The sequence below is a fragment of the Stenella coeruleoalba genome (genome assembly GCF_951394435.1).
Source record: "Stenella coeruleoalba genome assembly, contig: scaffold_76, whole genome shotgun sequence".
In the NCBI taxonomy this organism is placed as follows: domain Eukaryota; kingdom Metazoa; phylum Chordata; class Mammalia; order Artiodactyla; family Delphinidae; genus Stenella; species Stenella coeruleoalba.
The window spans coordinates 64,829-84,510 of record NW_027646368.1 but is presented as its reverse complement, the minus strand read 5'-3'; the positions used below and the strand labels follow the sequence as shown (position 1 = coordinate 84,510).

At 43.5% G+C, this 19,682-nt stretch overlaps 2 long non-coding RNA genes across 2 annotated transcripts in view; both read right to left on the bottom strand.

The window, feature by feature from the left end:
* Positions 1-19,682, bottom strand: part of LOC307181149 — a 589,424-nt gene that overhangs the window by 546,116 nt on the left and 23,626 nt on the right. The gene's annotated exons all lie outside the window — the stretch shown is intronic.
* The window catches only part of LOC307181152, an 83,288-nt gene that overhangs the window by 62,053 nt on the left and 1,553 nt on the right, over positions 1-19,682 (bottom strand). The window contains exon 2 of the long non-coding RNA XR_013826031.1: positions 13,254-13,335. This is a non-coding gene — a long non-coding RNA (uncharacterized lncRNA). The remainder of the gene's footprint in view (positions 1-13,253; positions 13,336-19,682) is intronic.

Here is a 19,682-nt window from a genome sequence, read left to right as displayed (position 1 = left end):
CGTATGCGTTTTTTCCTGATTATATCCAGGAAAAAACGCATACGCACTTTATGGGCAACGAAGCAAGCAAGCAATGCAAATGTGCACAACAAAGAAGTCTCACTTCCCACCAGTCAAAAGGGCCATCCTAAAAAATTGTAAAAACCAGAAATGCAGGACAGGCCATGGAGAACAGGGAGCCTTTATACGCTGATGGGCAGTGTGTGAACTGCCGAGAGCCACTCTGGAGAAGTGTATGGTGGTTCCTAAATCATCTAAAAAACAGAGCTACAGAGCATAGGACCCTTCCAATCATGGGAGTATATCTAGGGAAGTCTAAAAATCAACAAGACACAAGCACACCACAGTTTAGGGCTACTCTGTTTACAAGAACCTCAACTTCAGTACACCTTAAATATCCCAGGAAAGAGAACAATGGATAAAGAAGATGTGGTACTTATGTACAATGGAATATCTCTTCACCATGAAATCAATGTAATAAGGCTAGTAGAAGGATAAAGAGTGGATTTAGGTCCGATAATACTACTTGAAATAAGTCAAACAGAAAAAGAAACATATCATAAGATATCACTCATAGAGGGAGGGTAAATATGGCTGCACAAGAAATGAATTACAGAACAGAACAGTGTCTCACATTTAGAAAACACACTTATGTCAGCTTAAGGGGAAAGGAGAGGTGGGGTGATGCATAAAACCAGAGTTTGAAATTAGCACAGATACCGTTCAATAAACCAAATAGGTATTCGACAAGATCTACACCTTGCTCAATGAACAGGCCTCAACACACCCTATACACCGCAGAGAAATATATCTGAGGAATAAGAATCTTAAAACCCATGTATTGATATATCTCCATAAGGGAATCAAGTGTGTGCAGAGCGGCACAAACACAGCAGTGAAAAGGAGCTAAACCCCATTATAGAAATAAATTTTAAAAACAAAACGCTGAAACAATGAAAGAGAGAAAAATTCTTACAAAATTCGCTCAGGGGCTGTGATGCAACCTGGATTGACCACATATAAACCCACAGCTGGATAAGACATAAGGCTGGACACTTGAGGCTGACAGGATTGGTGAGCTTTGGTGAGCAACTGCCGAAAGTTTAATGCAATACTTCATGCTACTCAGTCCAAGGGTCCCAACACTCCAGGTTGAAGGGAATCTTCCTACAGCTAAACCATGCTTGGGAAACCCAGCGACTGGTATACCATATGATCGGGAAAGGTTTCTAAAACGCACCTCATTTTTCCTCTCCTGGGGCTCCGGATCGACATTCCAGCCGCTTTACTAACAACATCCCCACATGGAGTCAATGCCTTTAAGTTCTGGTATCGCACAGTCTGCAGTTAGTGCAGAGGATGAATGGGAATAGGGGGAACCAGTGAGAAACTAGCTGTAGCGGTTTCAATGGGCACATGTCACTCTAATATCACATCAGTAAGAAGAATTAACCAAAGGCACAGCAAGGTGCCCCAGAAGAAAAATAGGGCTTCAAGGAATCCTGTGGTTACGGGGCAAGACCACGAAAATAAGAGCTAAAAAATGGAGCTAAGGGCCACTGCAATTCAAAAACCTGCAGAGTTATAAAGGCCAACTATTTTTAAAAAATATATTGAGGTAAGGCTATGAAGAGGCATTGAAAGCAAGGCAGAATTGCAGGAAACCGATTTCAGGAGGTAGACTGGAATTGCATTGAAAGCATAGGAAAAGAGGCAGAACGTCCACAATCATGCACTTGGCCAAAAAGGGCATATGCGTTTTTTCCTGAATATATTCAGGAAAAAACGCATATGCCCTTTTTGGCCAACCAAGCAAACTTGCAAAGGAAATCTGCAGTACAATGAAGTCTCACTGCCCCCTGGTCAAAAGGGCCATCTGAAAAAAGTGTAAAATCCATAAAGGCAGGACAGGCCATGGAGAACTGGGAGCCTTGTTATGCTGATGGGCGGGATGTAAATTGCCAACAGACACTTGGGAGAAGTGTATGGTGTTTCCTGAAACATCGAAAAAACAAAGCAACAGAGCCTAGGGCACTTCCACTTATGGTCCTATAGCTTAGGAAAATGAAAATCAAATAGACACAGCCACCCCAAAGTTTGGGACGCCTCTGTTTACAAGAACCTCGTTTACAGTACAAGTTCAACATCGCAGAAAGTGAAAAATAGATAAAGAAGTTGTGGTATTCACTTACAAAGCAATATCACTCAACAATGAAATCTATGTCATCAGGCCCTTAGCAGCACAATGAGTGGATTCAGGTATGATGATTCTAACTGAAATAAGTCACACAGAAAAAGAAACATCATAAGATATCAGTAATACACGGAATGTAAACTTGGCTACACAGGAACTGAATTACAGAACAGAACAGGGTCTCAAATTTAGAAAACCAACTTATGCTTGCTTAAGGGGAAAGGTGAGTTGGGGTGCTGCATAAAACCAGAGATTGAAATGAGCACAGATAAAGTTCCTTAAGCCAAATATGGAATAGACAAGAGCTACTCCTTGCTCAACGAAATGGACTCAACACCGCATATTAAACGCCTAAGAATGTACCTGACTAGTAAGTATCTTAAAACCTATGGATTGCTATGTCTCCGAAAGAGAATCAAGCATGAGTACAGGGGCATAAACGCAGCAGTGATAGGATTGGAAAGGTTCGGTGAGCAAATGAAGACCCTTTGAAGTCATATTGCATGGTACCCATTCCACGGGTTTCAACTACCCAGGTTTAAGGTATTCTTCCTTCAGCTAAAACATGCATGTGGAACCTAGAGTATGATCAACCATGTGATCGGGAGACGTGTTCAAATATGTCTCAGTTTTCGTACCCTGGTACTCGGGTGCAACATTCCAGACGCTTTACTAACACTCTCCCCACTTGGAGAGTCAGTCCCTTTAACCTCCTGTTTGGCCCAGTTTGCAATTTCTGTGGAAGATGAACAGGAATAGCGAGAACCAATGAGAGACTAGCTGGAGGTGTCTGGATGGGCAAATTTAACTCTCATTTCCCACCAGGAAGAGGAATTAACGAAAGGCTCAGCGTGCCGTGCCAGAACAAGATTAGGGCCTGAAGACATACTGCGGTGTTGCGGCCAGGTCACAAGAAAGCGAGTTGAAGAAAGGAGCTCAGGGGCACTGTAATTCACAAACCTGCAGAGTTATAAATGACAGCTATCGTCCAAAAATAGACTGAAGTAAGGCTGCCAAGACGACTTGAAAGCGGAGCAGAATTGCAGGAAACCGATTTCAGGAGGTAGACTGGAATTGCATTGAAAGCATAGGAAAAGAGGCAGAACGTCCACAATGATGCACTTGGCCAAAAAGGGCGTATGCGTTTTTTCCTGAATATATTCAGGAAAAAACGCATATGCCCTTTTTGGCCAACCAAGCAAGCTTGCAAAGGAAATCTGCACTACAATGAAGTCTCACTTCCCCCCGGTCAAAAGGGCCATCTGAAAAAAGTGTAAAATCCAGAAAGGCAGGACAGGCCATGGAGAACTGGGAGCCTTGTTATGCTGAAGGGCGGGATGTAAATTGCCAACAACCACTCGGGAGAAGTGTATGGTGTTTCCTGAAACATCTAAAAAACAAAGCAACAGAGCCTAGGGCACTTCCACTTATGGTCCTATAGCTTAGGGAAATTAAAATCAAAAAGACACAGCCACCCCAAAGTTTGGGACGCCTCCGTTTACAAGAACCTCGTTTACCGTACAAGTTCAATATCACAGAAATTGAAAAATGGATAAAGAACTTGTGGTACTTACGTACAATGCAGTATCACTCAGCAATGAAATCTATGTCATCAGGCCCGTAGCAGCATAATGAGTGGATTCAGGTACGATGAATCTAACTGAAATAAGTCACACAGAAAAAGAAACATCATAAGATATCACTAATACACGGAATGTAAACTTGGCTACACAGGAACTGCATTCCAAAACAGAACAGGGTCTCAAATTTAGAAAACCAACTTATGCTTGCTTAAGGGTAAAGGTGAGTTGGGGTGCTGCATAAAACCAGAGATTGAAATGAGCACAGATAAAGTTCCTTAAGCCAAATATGGAATAGACAAGAGCTACTCCTTGCTCAACGAAATGGACTCAAAACCCCATATTAAACGCCTAGGAATGTACCTGACTAGTAAGTATCTTAAAACCTATGGATTGCTATGTCTCCAAAAGAGAATCAAGCGTGTGTACAGGGGCATAAACGCAGCAGTGATAGGATTGGAGAGGTTCGGTGAGCAAATGAATACCCTTTGAAGTCATATTGCATGGTACCCATTACACGGGTCTCAACTCTCCAGGTTTAAGGTATTCTTCCTTCAGCTAAAACATGCATGTGGAACCCAGAGTATGATCAACCATGTGAACGGGAGACGTGTTCAAATATGTCTCAGTTTTCCTACCCTGGTACTCGGGTGCAACATTCCAGACGCTTTACTAACACTCTCCCCACTTGGAGAGTCAGTCCCTTTAACCTCCTGTTTGGCCCAGTTTGCAATTTCTGCGGAAGATGAACAGGAATAGCGAGAACCAATGAGAGGCTAGCTGGAGGTGTCTGGACGGGCAAATTTAACTCTCATTTCCCACCAGGAAGAGGAATTAACCAAAGGCTCAGCGTGCCGTGCCGGAACCAGATTAGGGCCTGAAGCCATCCTGCGGTGTTGTGGCCAGGTCACAAGAAAGCGAGTTGAAGAAAGGAGCTCAGGGGCACTGTAATTCACAAACCTGCAGAGTTATAAATGACAGCTATCGTCCAAAAATATACTGAAGTAAGGCTGCCAAGAGGACTTGAAAGCGGGGCAGAATTGCAGGAAACCGATTTCAGGAGGTAGATTGGAATTGCATTGAAAGCACAGGAAAAGAGGCAGAACGTCCACAATGATGCACTTGGCCAAAAAGGGCGTATGCGTTTTTTCCTGAATATATTCAGGAAAAAACGCATACGCCCTTTTTGGCCAACCAAGCAAGCTTGCAAAGGAAATCTGCACTACAATGAAGTCTCACTTCCCCCCGGTCAAAAGGGCCATCTGAAAAAAGTGTAAAATCCAGAAAGGCAGGACAGGCCATGGAGAACTGGGAGCCTTGTTATGCTGATGGGCTGGATGTAAATTGCCAACAACCACTCGGGAGAAGTGTATGGTGTTTCCTGAAACATCTAAAAAACAAAGCAACAGAATCTAGGGCACTTCCACTTATGGTCCTATAGCTTAGGGAAATTAAAATCAAAAAGACACAGCCACCCCAAAGTTTGGAACGGCTCTGTTTACAAGAACCTCGTTTACAGTACAAGTTCAATATCACAGAAAGTGAAAAATGGAGAAAGAAGTTGTGGTATTTACTTACAAAGCAATATCACTCAGCAATGAAATCTGTGTCATCAGGCCCTTAGCAGCACAATGAGTGGATTCAGGTATGATGATTCTAACTGAAATAAGTCACACAGAAAAAGAAACATCATAAGATATCAGTAATACACGGAATGTAAACTTGGCTACACAGGAACTGAATTACAGAACAGAACAGGGTCTCAAATTTAGAAAACCAACTTATGCTTGCTTAAGGGGAAAGGTGAGTTGGGGTGCTGCATAAAACCAGAGATTGAAATGAGCAGAGATAAAGTTCCTTAAGCCAAATATGGAATAGACAAGAGCTACTCCTTGCTCAACGAAATGGACTCAACACCGCATATTAAACGCCTAAGAATGTACCAGACTAGTAAGTATCTTAACACCTATGGATTGCTATGTCTCCGAAAGAGAATCAAGCATGTGTACAGGGGCATAAACGCAGCAGTGATAGGATTGGAGAGGTTCGGTGAGCAAATGAAGACCCTTTGAAGTCATATTGCATGGTACCCATTCCACGGGTTTCAACTACCCAGGTTTTAGGTATTCTTCCTTCAGCTAAAACATGCATGTGGAACCCAGAGTATGATCAACCATGTGATCGGGAGACGTGTTCAAATATGTCTCAGTTTTCGTACCCTGGTACTCGGGTGCAACATTCCAGACGCTTTACTAACACTCTCCCGACTTGGAGAGTCAGTCCCTTTAACCTCCTGTTTGGCCCAGTTTGCAATTTCTGCGGAAGATGAACAGGAATAGCGAGAACCAATGAGAGACTAGCTGGAGGTGTCTGGACGGGCAAATTTAACTCTCATTTCCCACCAGGAAGAGGAATTAACCAAAGGCTCAGCGTGCCGTCCCGGAACCAGATTAGGGCCTGAAGCCATCCTGCGGTGTTGCGGCCAGCTCAAAAGAAAGCGAGTTGAAGAAAGGAGCTCAGGGGCACTGTAATTCACAAACCTGCAGAGTTATAAATGACAGCTATCGTCCAAAAATAGACTGAAGTAAGGCTGCCAAGAGGACTTGAAAGCGGGGCAGAATTGCAGGAAACCGATTTCAGGAGGTAGACTGAAATTGCATTGAAAGCATAGGAAAAGAGGCAGAACGTCCACAATGATGCACTTGGCCAAAAAGGGCGTATGAGTTTTTATCTGAATATATTCAGGAAAAAACGCATACGCCCTTTTTGGCCAACCAAGCAAGCTTGCAAAGGAAATCTGCACTACAATGAAGTCTCACTTCCCCCCCGGTCAAAAGGGCCATCTGAAAAAAGGGTAAAATCCAGAAAGGCAGGACAGGCCATGGAGAACTGGGAGCATTGTTATGCTGATGGGCGGGATGTAAATTGCCAACAGACACTCAGGAGAAGTGTATGGTGTTTCCTGAAACATCTAAAAAACATAGCAACAGAGCCTAGGGCACTTCCACTTATGGTCCTATAGATTAGGGAAATTAAAATCAAAAAGACACAGCCACCCAAAAGTTTGGGACGCCTCCGTTTACAAGAACCTCGTTTACCGTACAAGTTCAATATCACAGAAATTGAAAAATGGATAAAGAACTTGTGGTACTTACGTACAATGCAGTATCACTCAGCAATGAAATCTATGTCATCAGGCCCGTAGCAGCATAATGAGTGGATTCAGGTACGATGAATCTAACTGAAATAAGTCACACAGAAAAAGAAACATCATAAGATATCACTAATACACGGAATGAAAACTTGGCTACACAGGAACTGCATTCCAAAACAGAACAGGGTCTCAAATTTAGAAAACCAACTTATGCTTGCTTAAGGGGAAAGGTGAGTTGGGGTGCTGCATAAAACCAGATATTGAAATGAGCACAGATAAAGTTCTTTAAGCCAAATATGGAATAGACAAGAGCTACTCCTTGCTCAACGAAATGGACTCAAAACCCCATATTAAACCCCTAAGAATGTACCTGACTAGTAAGTATCTTAAAACCTATGGATTGCTATGTCTCCAAAAGAGAATCAAGCGTGTGTACAGGGGCATAAACGCAGCAGTGATAGGATTGGAGAGGTTCGGTGAGCAAATGAAGACCCTTTGAAGTCATATTGCATGGTACCCATTACACGGGTCTCAACTCTCCAGGTTTAAGGTATTCTTCCTTCAGCTAAAACATGCATGTGGAACTCAGAGTATGATCAACCATGTGAACGGGAGACGTGTTCAAATATGTCTCAGTTTTCGTACCCTGGTACTCGGGTGCAACATTCCAGACGCTTTACTAACACTCTCCCGACTTGGAGAGTCAGTCCCTTTAACCTCCTGTTTGGCCCAGTTTGCAATTTCTGCGGAAGATGAACAGGAATAGCGAGAACCAATGAGAGGCTAGCTGGAGGTGTCTGGACGGGCAAATTTAACTCTCATTTCCCACCAGGAAGAGGAATTAACCAAAGGCTCAGTATGCCGGGCCGGAACCAGATTAGGGCCTGTAGCCATCCTGCGGTGTTGCGGCCAGCTCACAAGAAAGCGAGTTGAAGAAAGGAGCTCAGGGGCACTGTAATTCACAAACCTGCAGAGTTATAAATGACAGCTATCGTCCAAAAATATACTGAAGTAAGGCTGCCAAGAGGACTTGAAAGCGGGGCAGAATTGCAGGAAACCGATTTCAGGAGGTAGACTGGAATTGCACTGAAAGCATAGGAAAAGAGGCAGAACGTCCACAATGATGCACTTGGCCAAAAAGGGCGTATGCGTTTTTTCCTGAATATATTCAGTAAAAAACGCATACGCCCTTTTTGGCCAACCAAGCAAGCTTGCAAAGGAAATCTGCACTACAATGAAGTCTCACTTCCCCCCAGTCAAAAGGGCCATCTGAAAAAAGTGTAAAATCCAGAAAGGCAGGACAGGCCATGGAGAACTGGGAGCCTTGTTATGCTGATGGGCGGGATGTAAATTGCCAACAGACACTCAGGAGAAGTGTATGGTGTTTCCTGAAACATCTAAAAAACAAAGCAACAGAGCCTAGGGCAATTCCACTTATGGTCCTATAGCTTAGGGAAATTAAAATCAAAAAGACACAGCCACCCCAAAGTTTGCAAAGGCTCTGTTTACAAGAACCTCGTTTACAGTACAAGTTCAACATCGCAGAAAGTGAAAAATGGATAAAGAAGTTGTGGTATTTACTTACAAAGCAATATCACTCAGCAATGAAATCTGTGTCATCAGGCCCTTAGCAGCACAATGAGTGGATTCAGGTATGATGATTCTAACTGAAATAAGTCACACAGAAAAAGAAACATCATAAGATATCAGTAATACACGGAATGGAAACTTGGCTACACAGGAACTGAATTACAGAACAGAACAGGGTCTCAAATTTAGAAAACCAACTTATGCTTGCTTAAGGGTAAAGGTGAGTTGGGGTGCTGCATAAAACCAGAGATTGAAATGAGCACAGATAAAGTTCCTTAAGCCAAATATGGAATAGACAAGAGCTACACCTTGCTCAACGAAATGGACTCAACACCGCATATTAAACGCCTAAGAATGTACCTGACTTGTAAGTATCTTAAAACCTATGGATTGCTATGTCTCCGAAAGAGAATCAAGCATGTGTACAGGGGCATAAACGCAGCAGTGATAGGATTGGAGAGGTTCGGTGAGCAAATGAAGACCCTTTGAAGTCATATTGCATGGTACCCATGCCACGGGTTTCAACTACCCAGGTTTAAGGTATTCTTCCTTCAGCTAAAACATGCATGTGGACCCCAGAGTATGATCAACCATGTGATCGGGAGACGTGTTCAAATATGTCTCAGTTTTCGTACCCTGGTACTCGGGTGTAACATTCCAGACGCTTTACTGACACTCTCCCGACTTGGAGAGTCAGTCCCTTTAACCTCCTGTTTGGCCCAGTTTGTAATTTCTGCGGAAGATGAACAGGAATAGCGAGAACCAATGAGAGACTAGCTGGAGGTGTCTGGACGGGCAAATTTAACTCTCATTTCCCACCAGGAAGAGGAATTAACCAAAGGCTCAGCGTGCCGTGCCGGAACCAGATTAGGGCCTGAAGCCATCCTGCGGTGTTGCGGCCAGCTCACAAGAAAGCGAGTTGAAGAAAGGAGCTCAGGGGCACTGTAATTCACAAACCTGCAGAGTTATAAATGACAGCTATCGTCCAAAAATAGACTGAAGTAAGGCTGCCAAGAGGACTTGAAAGCGGGGCAGAATTGCAGGAAACCGATTTCAGGAGGTAGACTGAAATTGCATTGAAAGCATAGGAAAAGAGGCAGAACGTCCACAATGATGCACTTGGCCAAAAAGGGCGTATGAGTTTTTACATGAATATATTCAGGAAAAAACGCATACGCCCTTTTTGGCCAACCAAGCAAGCTTGCAAAGGAAATCTGCACTACAATGAAGTCTCACTTCCCCCCCGGTCAAAAGGGCCATCTGTAAAAAGTGTAAAATCCAGAAAGGCAGGACAGGCCATGGAGAACTGGGAGCCTTGTTATGATGATGGGCGGGATGTAAATTGCCAACAGACACTCAGGAGAAGTGTATGGTGTTTCCTGAAACATCTAAAAAACAAAGCAACAGAGCCTAGGGCACTTCCACTTATGGTCCTATAGCTTAGGGAAATTAAAATCAAAAAGACACAGCCACCCGAAAGTTTGGGACGCCTCTGTTTACAAGAACCTCGTTTACAGTACAAGTTCAACATCGCAGAAACTGAAAAATGGATAAAAAAGTTGTGGTATTTACTTACAAAGCAATATCACTCAGCAATGAAATCTGTGTCATCAGGCCCTTAGCAGCACAATGAGTGGATTCAGGTATGATGATTCTAACTGAAATAAGTCACACAGAAAAAGAAACATCATAAGATATCAGTAATACACGGAATGTAAACTTGGCTACACAGGAACTGAATTACAAAACAGAACAGGGTTTCAAATTTAGAAAAACAACTTATGCTTGCTTAAGGGTAAAGGTGAGTTGGGGTGCTGCATAAAACCAGAGATTGAAATGAGCACAGATAAAGTTCCTTAAGCCAAATATGGAATAGGCAAGAGCTACTCCTTGCTCAACGAAATGCACTCAACACCGCATATTAAACGCCTAAGAATGTACCTGACTAGTAAGTATCTTAAAACCTATGGATTGCTATGTCTCCGAAAGAGAATCAAGCATGTGTACAGGGGCATAAACGCAGCAGTGATAGGATTGGAGAGGTTCGGTGAGCAAATGAAGACCCTTTGAAGTCATATTGCATGGTACCCATTCCACGGGTTTCAACTACCCAGGTTTAAGGTATTCTTCCTTCAGCTAAATCATGCATGTGGAACCTAGAGTATGATCAACCATGTGATCAGGAGACGTGTTCAAATATGTCTCAGTTTTCGTACCCTGGTATTCGGGTGCAACATTCCAGACGCTTTACTAACACTCTCCCCACTTGGAGAGTCAGCGCCTTTAACCTCCTGTTTGGCCCAGTTTGCAATTTCTGCGGAAGATGAACAGGAATAGTGAGAACCAATGAGAGGCTAGCTGGAGGTGTCTGGACGGGCAAATTTAACTCTCATTTCCCACCAGGAAGAGTAAATAACCAAAGGCTCAGTGTGCCGTGCCGAAACCAGATTTGGGCCTGAAGCCATCCTGCGGTGTTGCGGCCAGGTCACAAGAAAGCGAGTTGAAGAAAGGAGCTCAGGGGCACTGTAATTCACAAACCTGCAGAGTTATAAATGACAGCTATCGTCCAAAAATAGACTGAAGTAAGGCTGCCAAGAGGACTTGAAAGCGGGGCAGAATTGCAGGAAACCGATTTCACGAGGTAGACTGGAATTGCATTGAAAGCATAGGAAAAGAGGCAGAACGTCCACAATGATGCACTTGGCCAAAAAGGGCGTATGCGTTTTTTCCTGAATATATTCAGGAAAAAACGCATACGCCCTTTTTGGCCAACCAAGCAAGCTTGCAAAGGAAATCTGCACTACAATGAAGTCTCACTTCCCCCCGGTCAAAAGGGCCATCTGAAAAAAGTGTAAAATCCAGAAAGGCAGGACAGGCCATGGAGAACTGGGAGCCTTGTTATGCTGATGGGCGGGATGTAAATTGCCAACAGACACTCGGGAGAAGTGTATGGTGTTTCCTGAAACATCTAAAAAACAAAGCAACAGAGCCTAGGGCCCTTCCACTTATGGTCATATAGCTTAGGGAAATTAAAATCAAAAAGACACAGCCACCCCAAAGTTTGGGAAGCCTCTGTTTACAAGAACCTCGTTTACAGTACAAGTTCAACATTGCAGAAAGTGAAAAATGGATAAAGAAGTTGTGGTATTTACTTACAAAGCAATATCACTCAGCAATGAAATCTATGTCATCAGGCCCTTAGCATCACAATCAGTGGATTCAGGTATGATGATTCTAACTGAAATAAGTCACACAGAAAAAGAAACATCATAAGATATCAGTAATACACGGAATGTAAACTTGGCTACACAGGAACTGAATTACAGAGCAGAACAGGGTCTCAAATTTAGAAAACCAACTTATGCTTGCTTAAGGGTAAAGGTGAGTTGGGGTGCTGCATAAAACCAGAGATTGAAATGAGCACAGATAAAGTTCCTTAAGTCAAATATGGAATAGACAAGAGCTACTCCTTGCTCAACGAAATGGACTCAACACCGCATATTAAACGCCTAAGAATGTACCTGACTAGTAAGTATCGTAAAACCTATGGATTGCTATGTCTCCAAAAGAGAATCAAGCATGTGTACAGGGGCATAAATGCAGCAGTGATAGGATTGGAGAGGTTCGGTGAGCAAATGAAGACCCTTTGAAGTCATATTGCATGGTACCCTTTACACGGGTCTCAACTCTCCAGGTTTAAGGTATTCTTCCTTCAGCTAAAACATGCATGTGGAACCCAAGTATGATCAACCATGTGATCGGGAGACGTGTTCAAATATGTCTCAGTTTTCGTACCCTGGTACTCGGGTGCAACATTCCAGACGCTTTACTAACACTCTCCCGACTTGGAGAGTCAGTCCCTTTAACCTCCTGTTTGGCCCAGTTTGCAATTTCTGCGGAAGATGAACAGGAATAGCGAGAACCAATGAGAGGCTAGCTGGAGGTGTCTGGACGGGCAAATTTAACTCTCATTTCCCACCAGGAAGAGGAATTAACCAAAGGCTCAGCGTGCCATGCCGGAACCAGATTAGGGCCTGAAGCCATCCTGCGGTGTTGCGGCCAGGTCACAAGAAAGCGAGTTGAAGAAAGGAGCTCAGGGGCACTGTAATTCACAAACCTGCAGAGTTATAAATGACAGCTGTCGTCCAAAAATAGACTGAAGTAAGGCTGCCAAGAGGACTTGAAAGCGGGGCAGAATTGCAGGAAACCGATTTCAGGAGGTAGACTGGAATTGCATTGAAAGCATAGGAAAAGAGGCAGAACGTCCACAATGATGCACTTGGCCAAAAAGGGCGTATGCGTTTTTTCCTGAATATATTCAGGAAAAAACGCATACGCTCTTTTTGGCCAACCAAGCAAGCTTGCAAAGGAAATCTGCACTACAATGAAGTCTCACTTCCCCCCGGTCAAAAGGGCCATCTGAAAAAAGTGTAAAATCCAGAAAGGCAGGACAGGCCATGGAGAACTGGGAGCCTTGTTATGCTGATGGTCGGGATGTAAATTGCCAACAACCACTTGGGAGAAGTATATGGTGTTTCCTGAAACATCTAAAAAACAAAGCAACAGAACCTAGGGCTCTTCCACTTATGGTCCTATAGCTTAGGGAAATTAAAATCAAAAAGACACAGCCACCCCAAAGTTTGGAACAGCTCTGGTTACAAGAACCTCGTTTACAGTACAAGTTCAACATCGCAGAAAGTGAAAAATGGATAAAGAAGTTGTGGTATTTACTTACAAAGCAATATCACTCAGCAATGAAATCTGTGTCATCAGGCCCTTAGCAGCACAATGAGTGGATTCAGGTATAATGATTCTAACTGAAATAAGTCACACAGAAAAAGAAACATCATAAGATATCAGTAATACACGGAATGGAAACTTGGCTACACAGGAACTGAATTACAGAACAGAACAGGGTCTCAAATTTAGAAAACCAACTTATGCTTGCTTAAGGGTAAAGGTTAGTTGGGGTGCTGCATAAAACCAGAGATTGAAATGAGCACAGATAAAGTTCCTTAAGCCAAATATGGAATAGACAAGAGCTACTCCTTGCTCAACGAAATGGACTCAACACTGCATATTAAACGCCTAAGAATGTACCTGACTAGTAAGTATCTTAAAACCTATGGATTGCTATGTCTCCGAAAGAGAATCAAGCATGTGTACAGGGGCATAAACGCAGCAGTGATAGGATTGGAGAGGTTCGGTGAGCAAATGAAGACCCTTTGAAGTCATATTGCATGGTACCCATTCCACGGGTTTCAACTACCCAGGTTTAAGGTATTCTGCCTTCAGCTAAAACATGCATGTGGAACCTAGAGTATGATCAACCATGTGATCGGGAGACGTGTTCAAATATGTCTCAGTTTTCCTACCCTGGTACTCGGGTGCAACATTCCAGACACTTTACTAACACTCTCCCGACTTGGAGAGTCAGTCCCTTTAACCTCCTGTTTGGCCCAGTTTGCAATTTCTGCGGAAGATGAACAGGAATAGCGAGAACCAATGAGAGACTAGCTGGAGGTGTCGGAACGGGCAAATTTAACTCTCATTTCCCACCAGGAAGAGGAATTAACCAAAGGCTCAGCGTGCCGGGCCGGAACAAGATTAGGGCCTGAAGCCATCCTGCGGTGTTGCGGCCAGCTCAAAAGAAAGCGAGTTGAAGAATGGAGCTCAGGGGCACTGTAATTCACAAACCTGCAGAGTTATAAATGACAGCTATCGTCCAAAAATATACTGAAGTAAGGCTGCCAAGAGGACTTGAAAGCGGGGCAGAATTGCAGGAAACCAATTTCAGGAGGTAGACTGGAATTGCATTGAAAGCATAGGCAAAGAGGCAGAACGTCCACAATGATGCACTTGGCCAAAAAGGGCGTATGCGTTTTTTCCTGAATATATTCAGGAAAAAACGCATACGCCCTTTTTGGCCAACCAAGCAAGCTTGCAAAGGAAATCTGCACTACAATGAAGTCTCACTTCCCCCTGGTCAAAAGGGCCATCTGAAAAAAGTGTAAAATCCAGAAAGGCAGGACAGGCCATGGAGAACTGGGAGCCTTGTTATGCTGATGGGCGGGAAGTAAATTGCCAACAGACACTTGGGAGAAGTGTATGGTGTTTCCTGAAACATCTAAAAAACAAAGCAACAGAGCCTAGGGCACTTCCACTTATGGTCCTATAGCTTAGGGAAATTAAAATCAAAAAGACACAGCCACCCCAAAGTTTGGGACGCCTCTGTTTACAAGAACCTCGTTTACCGTACAAGTTCAATATCACAGAAAGTGAAAAATGGATAAAGAACTTGTGGTACTTACGTACAATGCAGTATCACTCAGCAATGAAATCTATGTCATCAGGCCCGTAGCAGCATAATGAGTGGATTCAGGTACGATGATTCTAACTGAAATAAGTCACACAGAAAAAGAAACATCATAAGATATCACTAATACACGGAATGTAAACTTGGCTACACAGGAACTGAATTACAGAACAGAACAGGTTCTCAAATTTAGAAAACCAACTTATGCTTGCTTAAGGGTAAAGGTGAGTTGGGGTGCTGCATAAAACCAGAGATTGAAATGAGCACAGATAAAGTTCCTTAAGCCAAATATGGAATAGACAAGAGCTACTCCTTGCTCAACGAAATGGACTCAACACCGCATATTAAACGCCTAAGAATGTACCTGACTAGTAAGTATCTTAAAACCTATGGATTGCTATGTCTCCGAAAGAGAATCAAGCATGTGTACAGGGGCATAAACACAGCAGTGATAGGATTGGAGATGTTCGGTGAGCAAATGAAGACCCTTTGAAGTCATATTGCATGGTACCCATTCCACGGGTTTCAACTAACCAGTTTTTAGGTATTCTTCCTTCAGCTAAAACATGCATGTGGAACCCAGAGTATGATCAACCATGTGATCGGGAGACGTGTTCAAATATGTCTCAGTTTTCGTACCCTGGTACTCGGGTGCAACATTCCAGACGCTTTACTAACACTCTCCCGACTTGGAGAGTCAGTCCCTTTAACCTCCTGTTTGGCCCAGTTTGCAATTTCTGCGGAAGATGAACAGGAATAGCGAGAACCAATGAGAGTCTAGCTGGAGGTGTCTGGACGGGCAAATTTAACTCTCATTTCCCACCAGGAAGAGGAATTAACCAAAGGCTCAGCATGCCGGGCCGGAACCAGATTAGGGCCTGAAGCCATCCTGCGGTGTTGCGGCCAGCTCAAAAGAAAGCGAGTTGAAGAAAGGAGCTCAGGGGCACTGTAATTCACAAACCTGCAGAGTTATAAATGACAGCTATCGTCCAAAAATAGACTGAAGTAAGGCTGCCAAGAGGACTTGAAAGCGGGGCAGAATTGCAGGAAACCGATTTCAGGAGGTAGACTGGAATTGCATTGAAAGCATAGGAAAAGAGGCAGAACGTCCACAATGATGCACTTGGCCAAAAAGGGCGTATGCGTTTTTTCCTGAATATATTCAGGAAAAAACGCATACGCCCTTTTTGGCCAACCAAGCAAGCTTGCAAAGGAAATCTGCACTACAATGAAGTCTCACTTCCCCCCGGTCAAAAGGGCCATCTGAAAAAAGTGTAAAATCCAGAAAGGCAGGACAGGCCATGGAGAACTGGGAGCCTTGTTATGCTGATGGGCGGGATGTAAATTGCCAACAATCACTCGGGAGAAGTGTATGGTGTTTCCTGAAACATCTAAAAAACAAAGCAACAGAACCTAGGGCACTTCCACTTATGGTCCTATAGCTTAGGGAAATTAAAATCAAAAAGACACAGCCACCCCAAAGTTTGGAACTGCTCTGTTTACAAGAACCTCGTTTACAGTACAAGTTCAACATCGCAGAAAGTGAAAAATGGATAAAGAAGTTGTGGTATTTACTTACAAAGCAATATCACTCAGCAATGAAATCTGTGTCATCAGGCCCTTAGCAGCACAATGAGTGGATTCAGGTATGATGATTCTAACTGAAATAAGTCACACAGAAAAAGAAACATCATAAGATATCAGTAATACACGGAATGTAAACTTGGCTACACAGGAACTGAATTACAGAACAGAACAGGGTCTCAAATTTAGAAAACCAACTTATGCTTGCTTAAGGGTAAAGGTGAGTTGGGGTGCTGCATAAAACCAGAGATTGAAATGAGCACAGATAAAGTTCCTTAAGCCAAATATGGAATAGACAAGAGCTACTCCTTGCTCAACGAAATGGACACAACACCCCATATTAAACGCCTAAGAATGTACCTAACTAGTAAGTATCTTAAAACCTATGGATTGCTATGTCTCCGAAAGAGAATCAAGCATGTGTACAGGGGCATAAACGCAGCAGTGATAGGATTGGAGAGGTTCGGTGAGCAAATGAAGAACCTTTGAAGTCATATTGCATGGTACCCATTCCACGGGTTTCAACTACCCAGGTTTAAGGTATTCTTCCTTCAGCTAAAACATGCATGTGGAACCTAGAGTATGATCAACCATGTGATCGGGAGACGTGTTCAAATATGTCTCAGTTTTCCTCCCCTGGTACTCGGGTGCAACATTCCAGACGCTTTACTAACACTCTCCCCACTTGGAGAGTCAGTCCCTTTAACCTCCTGTTTGGCCCAGTTTGCAATTTCTGTGGAAGATGAACAGGAATAGCGAGAACCAATGAGAGGCTACCTGGAGGTGTCTGGACGGGCAAATTTAACTCTCATTTCCCACCAGGAAGAGGAATTAACCAAAGGCTCAGCATGCCGGGCCGGAACCAGATTAGGGCCTGAAGCCATCCTGCGGTGTTGCGACTAGGTCACAAGAAAGCGAGTTGAAGAAAGGAGCTCAGGGGCACTGTAATTCACAAACCTGCAGAGTTATAAATGACAGCTATCGTCCAAAAATAGACTGAAGTAAGGCCGCCAAGAGGACTTGAAAGCAGGGCAGAATTGCAGGAAACCGATTTCAGGAGGTAGACTGGAATTGCATTGAAAGCATAGGAAAAGAGGCAGAACGTCCACAATGATGCACTTGGCCAAAAAGGGCGTATGCGTTTTTTCCTGAATATATTCAGGAAAAAACGCATACGCCCTTTTTGGCCAACCAAGCAAGCTTGCAAAGGAAATCTGCACTACAATGAAGTCTCACTTCCCCCCGGTCAAAAGGGCCATCTGAAAAAAGTGTAAAATCCAGAAAGGCAGGACAGGCCATGGAGAACTGGGAGCCTTGTTATGCTGATGGGCGGGATGTAAATTGCCAACAACCACTCGGGAGAAGTGTATGGTGTTTCCTGAAACATCTAAAAAACAAAGCAACAGAGCCTAGGGCACTTCCACTTATGGTCCTATAGCTTAGGGAAATTAAAATCAAAAAGACACAGCCACCCCAAAGTTTGGGACGCCTCTGTTTACAAGAACCTCGTTTACCGAACAAGTTCAATATCAGAGAAAGTGAAAAATGGACAAAGAACTTGTGGTACTTACGTACAATGCAGTATCACTCAGCAATGAAATCTATGTCATCAGGCCCGTAGCAGCATAATGAGTGGATTCAGGTACGATGATTCTAACTGAAATAAGTCACACAGAAAAAGAAACATCATAAGATATCACTAATACACGGAATGTAAACTTGGCTACACAGGAACTGCATTCCAAAACAGAACAGGGTCTCAAATTTAGAAAACCAACTTATGCTTGCTTAAGGGGAAAGGTGAGTTGGGGTGCTGCATAAAACCAGAGATTGAAATGAGCACAGATAAAGTTCCTTAAGCCAAATATGGAATAGACAAGAGCTACTCCTTGCTCAACGAAATGGACTCAACACCCCATATTAAACGCCTAAGTATGTACCTGACTAGTAAGTATCTAAAAACCTATGGATTGCTATGTCTCCAAAAGAGAATCAAGCGTGTGTACAGGGGAATAAACGCAGCAGTGATAGGATTGGAGAGGTTCGGTGAGCAAATGAAGACCCTTTGAAGTCATATTGCATGGTACCCATTCCACGGGTCTCAACTCTCCATGTTTAAGGTATTCTTCCTTCAGCTAAAACATGCATGTGGAACCCAGAGTATGATCAACCATGTGAATGGGAGACGTGTTCAAATATGTCTCAGTTTTCCTCCCCTGGTACTCGGGTGCAACATTCCAGACGCTTTACTAACACTCTCCCCACTTGGAGAGTCAGTCCCTTTAACCTCCTGTTTGGCCCAGTTTGCAATTTCTGCGGAAGATGAACAGGAATAGCGAGAACCAATGAGAGGCTAGCTGGAGGTGTCTGGACGGGCAAATTTAACTCTCATTTCCCACCAGGAAGAGGAATTAACCAAAGGCTCAGCATGCCGGGCCGGAACCAGTTTAGGGCCTGAAGCCATCCTGCGGTGTTGCGGCCAGCTCAAAAGAAAGCGAGTTGAAGAAAGGAGCTCAGGGGCACTGTAATTCACAAACCTGCAGAGTTATAAATGACAGCTATCGTCCAAAAATAGACTGAAGTAAGGCTGCCAAGAGGACTTGAAAGCAGGGCAGAATTGCAGGAAACCGATTTCAGGAGGTAGACTGGAATTGCATTGAAAGCATAGGAAAAGAGGCAGAACGTCCACAATGATGCACTTGGCCAAAAAGGGCGTATGCGTTTTTTCCTGAATATATTCAGGAAAAAACGCATACGCCCTTTTTGGCCAACCAAGCAAGCTTGCAAAGGAAATCTGCACTACAATGAAGTCTCACTTCCCCCCGGTCAAAAGGGCCATCTGAAAAAAGTGTAAAATCCAGAAAGGCAGGACAGGCCATGGAGAACTGGGAGCCTTGTTATGCTGATGGGCGGGATGTAAATTGCCAACAATCACTCGGGAGAAGTGTATGGTGTTTCCTGAAACATCTAAAAAACAAAGCAACAGAACCTAGGGCACTTCCACTTATGGTCCTATAGCTTAGGGAAATTAAAATCAAAAAGACACAGCCACCCTAAAGTTTGGAACTGCTCTGTTTACAAGAACCTCGTTTACAGTACAAGTTCAACATCGCAGAAAGTGAAAAATGGATAAAGAAGTTGTGGTATTTACTTACAAAGCAATATCACTCAGCAATGAAATCTGTGTCATCAGGCCCTTAGCAGCACAATGAGTGGATTCAGGTATGATGATTCTAACTGAAATAAGTCACACAGAAAAAGAAA